The sequence below is a fragment of the Urocampus carinirostris genome, unplaced genomic scaffold (genome assembly GCF_059441175.1).
Source record: "Urocampus carinirostris isolate Australia breed hairy pipefish unplaced genomic scaffold, RoL_Ucar_1.0 HiC_scaffold_163, whole genome shotgun sequence".
NCBI lineage: Eukaryota > Metazoa > Chordata > Actinopteri > Syngnathiformes > Syngnathidae > Urocampus > Urocampus carinirostris.
In genome coordinates this window covers 4,737-15,000 of record NW_028283265.1, presented here as the reverse complement: position 1 = coordinate 15,000, position 10,264 = coordinate 4,737, and the positions used below count along the sequence as shown (strand labels likewise).

The 10,264-nt window shown below is 55.3% G+C and overlaps 2 non-coding genes across 2 annotated transcripts; both read right to left on the bottom strand.

Annotated features, from left to right (window-relative positions):
- Positions 1 to 189: 189 nt before the first annotated feature.
- LOC148344964 (5.8S ribosomal RNA) lies at positions 190 to 343 on the bottom strand. Its single transcript, XR_015848961.1, has one exon. It is a non-coding gene; the product is annotated as a 5.8S ribosomal RNA (ribosomal RNA).
- Positions 344 to 1,685: 1,342 nt separating this feature from the next.
- LOC148344963 (18S ribosomal RNA) lies at positions 1,686 to 3,672 on the bottom strand. Its single transcript, XR_015848962.1, has one exon. It is a non-coding gene; the product is annotated as an 18S ribosomal RNA (ribosomal RNA).
- Between the last annotated feature and the right edge of the window lie 6,592 nt (positions 3,673 to 10,264).

Sequence of the window (10,264 nt, the reverse complement as noted above, 5' to 3'; positions counted from 1 at the left end):
GGGGGTCCCTGCGAAACCCCAGCCGCGGAGTGGGCGGGGACACGGGTCGCGCGCCACCCGCCGGGCGGACCGGCGGAATGTCGCGGAGGGCCCGAGCCTCGCCCGCGCGGACCGGGTTCTCGCGCCACCCGCCGGACGGACCGGCGGAATGTCGCGGAGGGCCCGGCCCGCGTCCGATCGATTGGAAAGCGCCGCTCAGACAGGCGTGGCCCCGGGGTAAAACCGGGGCCGCAATGTGCGTTCAAAGTGTCGATGATCAATGTGTCCTGCAAATCACATTAGTTCTCGCAGCTAGCTGCGTTCTTCATCGACGCACGAGCCGAGTGATCCACCGCTAAGAGTCGTACGTTTGGGCCCTTTTACGTCCGCCCGGGACGATCGGAGACAAATTCACGACAGGGTTTGTACCGGAGACGAACGCGCCGCGGGTGCCGTTCGGTCGCTCCCGCGAGCGAGCCCCTAACCCGCGGCGCGGTTACCGACGGGCGCGATACGCGCGACGCCGCGACGAGCCGAGCGGGTCGGGCGCGCGGCGCTGAGGCCGGCGCCCGGCGTCTCCCGCTCGGGGCCGCGACGGCGCCCGAGACGTGCGTCGGCCCGGGTAGGTCGGGCGCTCGGCGCTGAGGCCGGCGCCCGGCGTCTCCCGCTCGGGCCTGACACGACTCGGCGACCGGACTCGCCGGGTAGGTCGGGGGCTCGGCGCTGAGGCCGGCCCCCGGCGTCTCCTACCCGGACCCCGGAAGGCCATCCGACTTGGAAGCCCCGCCGCGCCGCGAAGCGACGCTTTGGGTGTTGCTACCCGTCAGCGAGTGGGTTTGGTTTACAAGGGCGGCGCGACCGCGCTGACACCGAGGGGGGACTGGCCCCCGACCCGGCCGCGGCCTGCCCGGACTATGGATGGACAGAGGAGACCGCGGCGGACCGCGCGGAACCGAACCCCCGGTGTCCGGAGCCCCGGGAGGGACTCCGGTGTCCGGGGGCCGGCCCACGCGCGCGCTACGCGGCCCCTCGAGGGCTCCGGCCGACGGACGCGTTTGGCCGGGGAAAAAGGTAGCCGGTGGGAGCACCGTTTCGTCGCCCTGAACCTTCGTCTCGGGCGGGCGTCCCGACGCCGCCGCCATACGGCCGTTGTGATCCGTGCGGGGATCCGCTTGCTCGGCGACCCTCGCCGAGAGCAGCCCCGCGCCGCACGGACACGCGACACCGACGGGCGGACGGACGCCGGGGCGCCGGCCCGAACCGTTACCTTTAAAGGACGGGAGGTCGTCGAGGCGAGTGCCGCCCCGGAAGCGCGCGCCGGAAGCGCGAGAACCGCGCCGAGCTAGGGTCGTCGGCAGAGGGGGATTCCCCGGTTACGGGGGTCCCGCGCACGGCCGCCGCCTTTCGCCCGTCGCTGGCGGTCGCCTGTCGTCGCGCCGCGCCGCGCTACTGGGGTCGTCGGACGAGCGCGCTACCCCGCTCGCACGGAGGTAGCGCGACATCGCCCGCCGCCTTTTCTCGCGTCGCGCCGCGCCGCGTGGCGCCCGCCGAACTCGCTCCGACGCGCGGCCCGGGAGTGACCCGCGCCGCGCCCCCCGTCCCGTCCCGTCCCGGTCTACCCTCTTCCTCCGCCTGCGACGACCCGCCGCCCTCGGCGTCTGGCTCGTCGGGGGTGTACCGAGGCGGATCTGCTGCCGCTCGTACGTTAATGATCCTTCTGCAGGTTCACCTACAGAAACCTTGTTACGACTTTTACTTCCTCTAGATAGTCAAGTTCGACCGTCTTCTGGCACACCGCCGGAGCCGGGGCCGGCCCCGGCGGGGACTATCCGAGGACCTCACTAAGCCATCCGATCGGTAGTAGCGACGGGCGGTGTGTACAAAGGGCAGGGACTTAATCAACGCAGGCTAATGACCCGCGCTTACTGGGAATTCCTCGTTGGTGGGAAATAATTGCAATCCCCAGGCCCTGTCACGAGCGGGGTTCATAGGATTACCCGCGCCTGCCGGCGCGGGGATAGACGACGCGCTTATACGCTCAGTGTGGCGCGCGTGCAGCCCCGGACATCTAAGGGCATCACAGACCTGTTATTGCTCATTCTCGTGTGGCTGAGAGCCACTTGTCCCTCTAAGAAGTTTTCTGCCGCCGACCGCGCGGGGGGCCGCGGTACTATTTAGTATGTTTGAGTCTCGTTCGTTATCGGAATTAACCAGACAAATCGCTCCACCAACTACGAACGGCCATGCACCACCACCCACGGTATCGAGAAAGAGCCTTCAATCTGTCAATCCTTTCCGTGTCCGGGCCGGGTGAGGTTTCCCGTGTTGAGTCAAATTAAGCCGCATGCTCCACTCCTGGTGGTGCCCTTCCGTCAATTCCTTTAAGTTTCAGCTTTGCAACAATACTCCCCCCGGAACCCAGACACTTGGTCGGTTTCCCGGGTGCTGCTCGGCGGGTCATGGGAATAACGCCGCCGGATCGCGAGTCGGCATCGTTTATGGTCGGAACTAGGACGGTATCTGATCGTCTTCGAACCTCCGACTTTCGTTCTTGATTAATGAAAACATTCTTGGCAAATGCTTTCGCTCTCGTCCGTCTTGCGCCGGTCCAAGAATTTCACCTCTAGCGGCGCAGTACGAATGCCCCCGGCCGTCCCTCTTAATCATGGCCCCAGTTCATGACAACCCACAAAATAGAACCGGAGTCCTATTCCATTATTCCCAGCTGCGATATGCAGGGGCGGCCGTGTGGCCTGCTTTGAACACTCTAATTTCCTCAAAGTAAACGCTTCGGGCCCCGCGAGTGACACCCAGCGAAGGGCATCACGGGGGCTTTTGCCGAGAGGCAGGGGCTGGGACAGACGGATGCACGCCTCGCGGCGGACCGTCAGCTCGCGTCCCGGGGTCCAACTAGGAGCTTTTTAACTGCAGCAACTTTAAAATACGCTATTGGAGCTGGAATTACCGCGGCTGCTGGCACCAGACTTGCCCTCCAATGGATGCTGGCCGATGGGTTTGTGTTCGGCTCATTCCAATTACGGAGACTCGAACGAGTCCCGTATTGTTATTTTTCGTCACTACCTCCCCGTGTCGGGAGTGGGTAATTTGCGCGCCTGCTGCCTTCCTTGGATGTGGTAGCCGTTTCTCATGCTCCCTCTCCGGAATCGAACCCTGATTCCCCGTTACCCGTGGTCACCATGGTAGGCGCAGAGTCTACCATCGAAAGTTGATAGGGCAGACATTCGAATGAGTCGTCGCCGCCTCGGGTGGGCGAGCGATCGGCACGAGGTTATCCTGAGTCAACACAAAGGGGGGGCCGGGCCGGCGGAACGAGGACCGGCGCGCGCGGAGCCGCCCGCGCCGCTTACGCCCCCGCCCGGAGAGGCGGAGGCCGGACGCGGGGGACGCGCGCGACGGCTGAGCCCCCGCCCGCCGGACACCGCGTGGGTTTTTGTGTCTGATAAATGCACGCGTCCCCGGGGCGAGGCCGGAGCCCCGCCCGCGAGTCGGCGCTCGTTTGCATGTATTAGCTCTGGATTTGCCACAGTTATCCAAGTAACGGTGGAGCGATCAAAGGAACCATAACTGATTTAATGAGCCGTTCGCAGTTTCACTGTACTGGCCATTCGTACTTAGACATGCATGGCTTAATCTTGAAAACAAGCATATGCTACTGGCAGGATCAACCAGAGTGCGTCTGCCGCCGGGGGGGCGCTGCTGGTGGCGGTGCGGCCCTGGTCCGGGACGAGGCTGTGGCTACAGCCGGGCCCGGGGGGCCGCGCGACACTCGTATACGTTCGGACGGGCTGACGAGCGGGTGTCGTGAAACGATGTTTCGCGCGGAGCCCTAGCACGCGTGGCGTCGGGCTCCGCGACGGTCGGACGTCTGGGTGTGGCTCGAGACGGAAGCTCGACCTCGGTTCGTCTTGGTTCTGCCGCCAAAAGGTTCACGCCGAGGCATGGTTTCGCAAGAGGGCCCCGCGAGTGCCAGCCGTGGATCCCGCCTCACTCGTAACTCGTATCGGATTCGTCCGGCCTCACTTTCGTTCGCACATCGGACAGTTATACGTGTGCTTTAGTAGCTTCCGTTCCCTCTTAGTGAGGCCGTCCGTACGTACCGCCCCAGCTCTTTCTGAGGCGGGTATCCACTCGGCTCGGGGGGGCCCAACGTTTGCCTAGTATCCTCGGCGCTGGAGCTTGACCCGCAAAGCCGGAGGAGCCGCACGCCCGAACACCGGCTTGCGCCGGCCGACGTGGGCCCTCCGAGGCGGGTCTCGTGTGCCAATCGCTCAGTTGGGGAACCGGCAGGCCCGTGGGCCGACGCCGGCTCACCCGGGGGTGAAGGGTGCTTCGATGGAGGCCCCCTGTCAGCCTCCGCGGAAGTCCGGCTTCAATACTTTAAAGTTTGAAAAACTTAGACATTTTTCGAGAACCGGAGCTTAGAGGGGTACATGCAAAAGCCAGGGCCGCGGGAAGCGCCCTAAATACTTCAATACTTTAAAATTTGAAAAACTTAGAAATTTTTCGAGAACCGGCATCTTCCCTCGGTAATTGCGAGATGCGAGGCCGCCCCTAGCCTCTGCTCTGTCGGACTCAATGGTCACGGGTGGCCGCTGATTAGCCCTGGTGCTCACCTCTCAAAATTGCGAGTCCCTAATATAATTCTGGCTGTCGGCTGGAGAAGGGGGTATAAAATCGGCACTTGAGGGAACGCCGGGCCCTCAAGTTCGGGGCCCTCTAGCGGATTTTTGAGGTACTGCACTCCCATTGGAAATGCATTGGCCATACATGGGCGCTCCGTCCACTACAATGTAATTCCCTCACAATATCTGCCCCCGCGTGGCCGCGCGATGCTACTGCTGCCCCGTTGGGAATGAATGGGCCTTTCGGAGGCCATAAATACAGCGCCGCTGCATGGATTTTGGCGGTACTGCGGCTGTCGTTGAAAATACATGGACCCGTCTGAATGAATGGGCCTTTCGGATTCCATAAACCCAGCGCCGCTGCATGGATTTTGGCGGTACTGCGGCTGTCGCTGAAAATACATGGACCCGTCTGAATGAATGGGCCTTTCGGAGGCCATAAACTCAGCGCCGCTGCATGGATTTTGGCGGTACTGCGGCTGTCGCTGAAAATACATGGACCCGTCTGAATGAATGGACAAAATATAAATCAGACACTACAGAACACAAGCATAATCCAAGATTACAAAATCATCTCAGCCTTTAAAAGAAACAAAAACCTGAAAGACTACTTAGTAAAAAGTAAATTACCAGAAATCAACATAACACAAACGCAGGGCCCCACATTCTACAAACAAGCCACCACAGTTAGGAACACCGTCACCAACACAAACTACCTAATTAAACAAACAATCACACCTGCTACGGAAAACTGAAAATACATGGACCCGTCTGAATGTATGGGCCTTTCGGAGGCCATAAACTCAGCCAGCGCCGGGCCAGTGTTTGGGGTATTGTGCCCGCCACTAGTGGCTGAATACATAATAATAATAATAATAATAATAATTCCCTTGTATTGTCATTCTGTGTAACAATGTACACAGAACGAAATGTCGATTGCACTGGGCTAGTGTTGAGGGAACGTCGGGCCCTCAAGTTCGGTGGCTTGGAGCGGATTTTTGAGGTACTGCACTCCCATTGGAAATGCATGGGCGCTCCGTCCACTACAATGTAATTCCCTCACAATATCTGCCCCCGCGTGGCCGCGCGATGCTACTGCTGCCCCGTTGGGAATGAATGGGCCTTTCGGAGGCCATAAATACAGCGCCGCTGCATGGATTTTGGCGGTACTGCGGCTGTCGTTGAAAATACATGGACCCGTCTGAATGAATGGGCCTTTCGGATTCCATAAACCCAGCGCCGCTGCATGGATTTTGGCGGTACTGCGGCTGTCGCTGAAAATACATGGACCCGTCTGAATGAATGGGCCTTTCGGAGGCCATAAACTCAGCGCCGCTGCATGGATTTTGGCGGTACTGCGGCTGTCGCTGAAAATACATGGACCCGTCTGAATGAATGGACAAAATATAAATCAGACACTACAGAACACAAGCATAATCCAAGATTACAAAATCATCTCAGCCTTTAAAAGAAACAAAAACCTGAAAGACTACTTAGTAAAAAGTAAATTACCAGAAATCAACATAACACAAACGCAGGGCCCCACATTCTACAAACAAGCCACCACAGTTAGGAACACCGTCACCAACACAAACTACCTAATTAAACAAACAATCACACCTGCTACGGAAAACTGAAAATACATGGACCCGTCTGAATGTATGGGCCTTTCGGAGGCCATAAACTCAGCCAGCGCCGGGCCAGTGTTTGGGGTATTGTGCCCGCCACTAGTGGCTGAATACATAATAATAATAATAATAATAATAATTCCCTTGTATTGTCATTCTGTGTAACAATGTACACAGAACGAAATGTCGATTGCACTGGGCTAGTGTTGAGGGAACGTCGGGCCCTCAAGTTCGGTGGCTTGGAGCGGATTTTTGAGGTACTGCACTCCCATTGGAAATGCATGGGCGCTCCGTCCACTACAATGTAATTCCCTCACAATATCTGCCCCCGCGTGGCCGCGCGATGCTACTGCTGCCCCGTTGGGAATGAATGGGCCTTTCGGAGGCCATAAATACAGCGCCGCTGCATGGATTTTGGCGGTACTGCGGCTGTCGTTGAAAATACATGGACCCGTCTGAATGAATGGGCCTTTCGGATTCCATAAACCCAGCGCCGCTGCATGGATTTTGGCGGTACTGCGGCTGTCGCTGAAAATACATGGACCCGTCTGAATGAATGGGCCTTTCGGAGGCCATAAACTCAGCGCCGCTGCATGGATTTTGGCGGTACTGCGGCTGTCGCTGAAAATACATGGACCCGTCTGAATGAATGGACAAAATATAAATCAGACACTACAGAACACAAGCATAATCCAAGATTACAAAATCATCTCAGCCTTTAAAAGAAACAAAAACCTGAAAGACTACTTAGTAAAAAGTAAATTACCAGAAATCAACATAACACAAACGCAGGGCCCCACATTCTACAAACAAGCCACCACAGTTAGGAACACCGTCACCAACACAAACTACCTAATTAAACAAACAATCACACCTGCTACGGAAAACTGAAAATACATGGACCCGTCTGAATGTATGGGCCTTTCGGAGGCCATAAACTCAGCCAGCGCCGGGCCAGTGTTTGGGGTATTGTGCCCGCCACTAGTGGCTGAATACATAATAATAATAATAATAATAATAATTCCCTTGTATTGTCATTCTGTGTAACAATGTACACAGAACGAAATGTCGATTGCACTGGGCTAGTGTTGAGGGAACGTCGGGCCCTCAAGTTCGGTGGCTTGGAGCGGATTTTTGAGGTACTGCACTCCCATTGGAAATGCATGGGCGCTCCGTCCACTACAATGTAATTCCCTCACAATATCTGCCCCCGCGTGGCCGCGCGATGCTACTGCTGCCCCGTTGGGAATGAATGGGCCTTTCGGAGGCCATAAATACAGCGCCGCTGCATGGATTTTGGCGGTACTGCGGCTGTCGTTGAAAATACATGGACCCGTCTGAATGAATGGGCCTTTCGGATTCCATAAACCCAGCGCCGCTGCATGGATTTTGGCGGTACTGCGGCTGTCGCTGAAAATACATGGACCCGTCTGAATGAATGGACAAAATATAAATCAGACACTACAGAACACAAGCATAATCCAAGATTACAAAATCATCTCAGCCTTTAAAAGAAACAAAAACCTGAAAGACTACTTAGTAAAAAGTAAATTACCAGAAATCAACATAACACAAACGCAGGGCCCCACATTCTACAAACAAGCCACCACAGTTAGGAACACCGTCACCAACACAAACTACCTAATTAAACAAACAATCACACCTGCTACGGAAAACTGAAAATACATGGACCCGTCTGAATGTATGGGCCTTTCGGAGGCCATAAACTCAGCCAGCGCCGGGCCAGTGTTTGGGGTATTGTGCCCGCCACTAGTGGCTGAATACATAATAATAATAATAATAATAATAATTCCCTTGTATTGTCATTCTGTGTAACAATGTACACAGAACGAAATGTCGATTGCACTGGGCTAGTGTTGAGGGAACGTCGGGCCCTCAAGTTCGGTGGCTTGGAGCGGATTTTTGAGGTACTGCACTCCCATTGGAAATGCATGGGCGCTCCGTCCACTACAATGTAATTCCCTCACAATATCTGCCCCCGCGTGGCCGCGCGATGCTACTGCTGCCCCGTTGGGAATGAATGGGCCTTTCGGAGGCCATAAATACAGCGCCGCTGCATGGATTTTGGCGGTACTGCGGCTGTCGTTGAAAATACATGGACCCGTCTGAATGAATGGGCCTTTCGGATTCCATAAACCCAGCGCCGCTGCATGGATTTTGGCGGTACTGCGGCTGTCGCTGAAAATACATGGACCCGTCTGAATGAATGGGCCTTTCGGAGGCCATAAACTCAGCGCCGCTGCATGGATTTTGGCGGTACTGCGGCTGTCGCTGAAAATACATGGACCCGTCTGAATGAATGGACAAAATATAAATCAGACACTACAGAACACAAGCATAATCCAAGATTACAAAATCATCTCAGCCTTTAAAAGAAACAAAAACCTGAAAGACTACTTAGTAAAAAGTAAATTACCAGAAATCAACATAACACAAACGCAGGGCCCCACATTCTACAAACAAGCCACCACAGTTAGGAACACCGTCACCAACACAAACTACCTAATTAAACAAACAATCACACCTGCTACGGAAAACTGAAAATACATGGACCCGTCTGAATGTATGGGCCTTTCGGAGGCCATAAACTCAGCCAGCGCCGGGCCAGTGTTTGGGGTATTGTGCCCGCCACTAGTGGCTGAATACATAATAATAATAATAATAATAATAATTCCCTTGTATTGTCATTCTGTGTAACAATGTACACAGAACGAAATGTCGATTGCACTGGGCTAGTGTTGAGGGAACGTCGGGCCCTCAAGTTCGGTGGCTTGGAGCGGATTTTTGAGGTACTGCACTCCCATTGGAAATGCATGGGCGCTCCGTCCACTACAATGTAATTCCCTCACAATATCTGCCCCCGCGTGGCCGCGCGATGCTACTGCTGCCCCGTTGGGAATGAATGGGCCTTTCGGAGGCCATAAATACAGCGCCGCTGCATGGATTTTGGCGGTACTGCGGCTGTCGTTGAAAATACATGGACCCGTCTGAATGAATGGGCCTTTCGGATTCCATAAACCCAGCGCCGCTGCATGGATTTTGGCGGTACTGCGGCTGTCGCTGAAAATACATGGACCCGTCTGAATGAATGGACAAAATATAAATCAGACACTACAGAACACAAGCATAATCCAAGATTACAAAATCATCTCAGCCTTTAAAAGAAACAAAAACCTGAAAGACTACTTAGTAAAAAGTAAATTACCAGAAATCAACATAACACAAACGCAGGGCCCCACATTCTACAAACAAGCCACCACAGTTAGGAACACCGTCACCAACACAAACTACCTAATTAAACAAACAATCACACCTGCTACGGAAAACTGAAAATACATGGACCCGTCTGAATGTATGGGCCTTTCGGAGGCCATAAACTCAGCCAGCGCCGGGCCAGTGTTTGGGGTATTGTGCCCGCCACTAGTGGCTGAATACATAATAATAATAATAATAATAATAATTCCCTTGTATTGTCATTCTGTGTAACAATGTACACAGAACGAAATGTCGATTGCACTGGGCTAGTGTTGAGGGAACGTCGGGCCCTCAAGTTCGGTGGCTTGGAGCGGATTTTTGAGGTACTGCACTCCCATTGGAAATGCAAGGGCGCTCCGTCCACTACAATGTAATTCCCTCACAATATCTGCCCCCGCGTGGCCGCGCGATGCTACTGCTGCCCCGTTGGGAATGAATGGGCCTTTCGGAGGCCATAAATACAGCGCCGCTGCATGGATTTTGGCGGTACTGCGGCTGTCGTTGAAAATACATGGACCCGTCTGAATGAATGGGCCTTTCGGAGGCCATAAACTCAGCGCCTCTGCATGGATTTTGGCGGTACTGCGGCTGTCGCTGAAAATACATGGACCCGTCTGAATGAATGGGCCTTTCGGAGGCCATAAATCCAGCGCCGCTGCATGGATTTTGGCGGTACTGCGGCTGTCGCTGAAAATACATGGACCCGTCTGAATGAATGGACAAAATATAAATCAGACA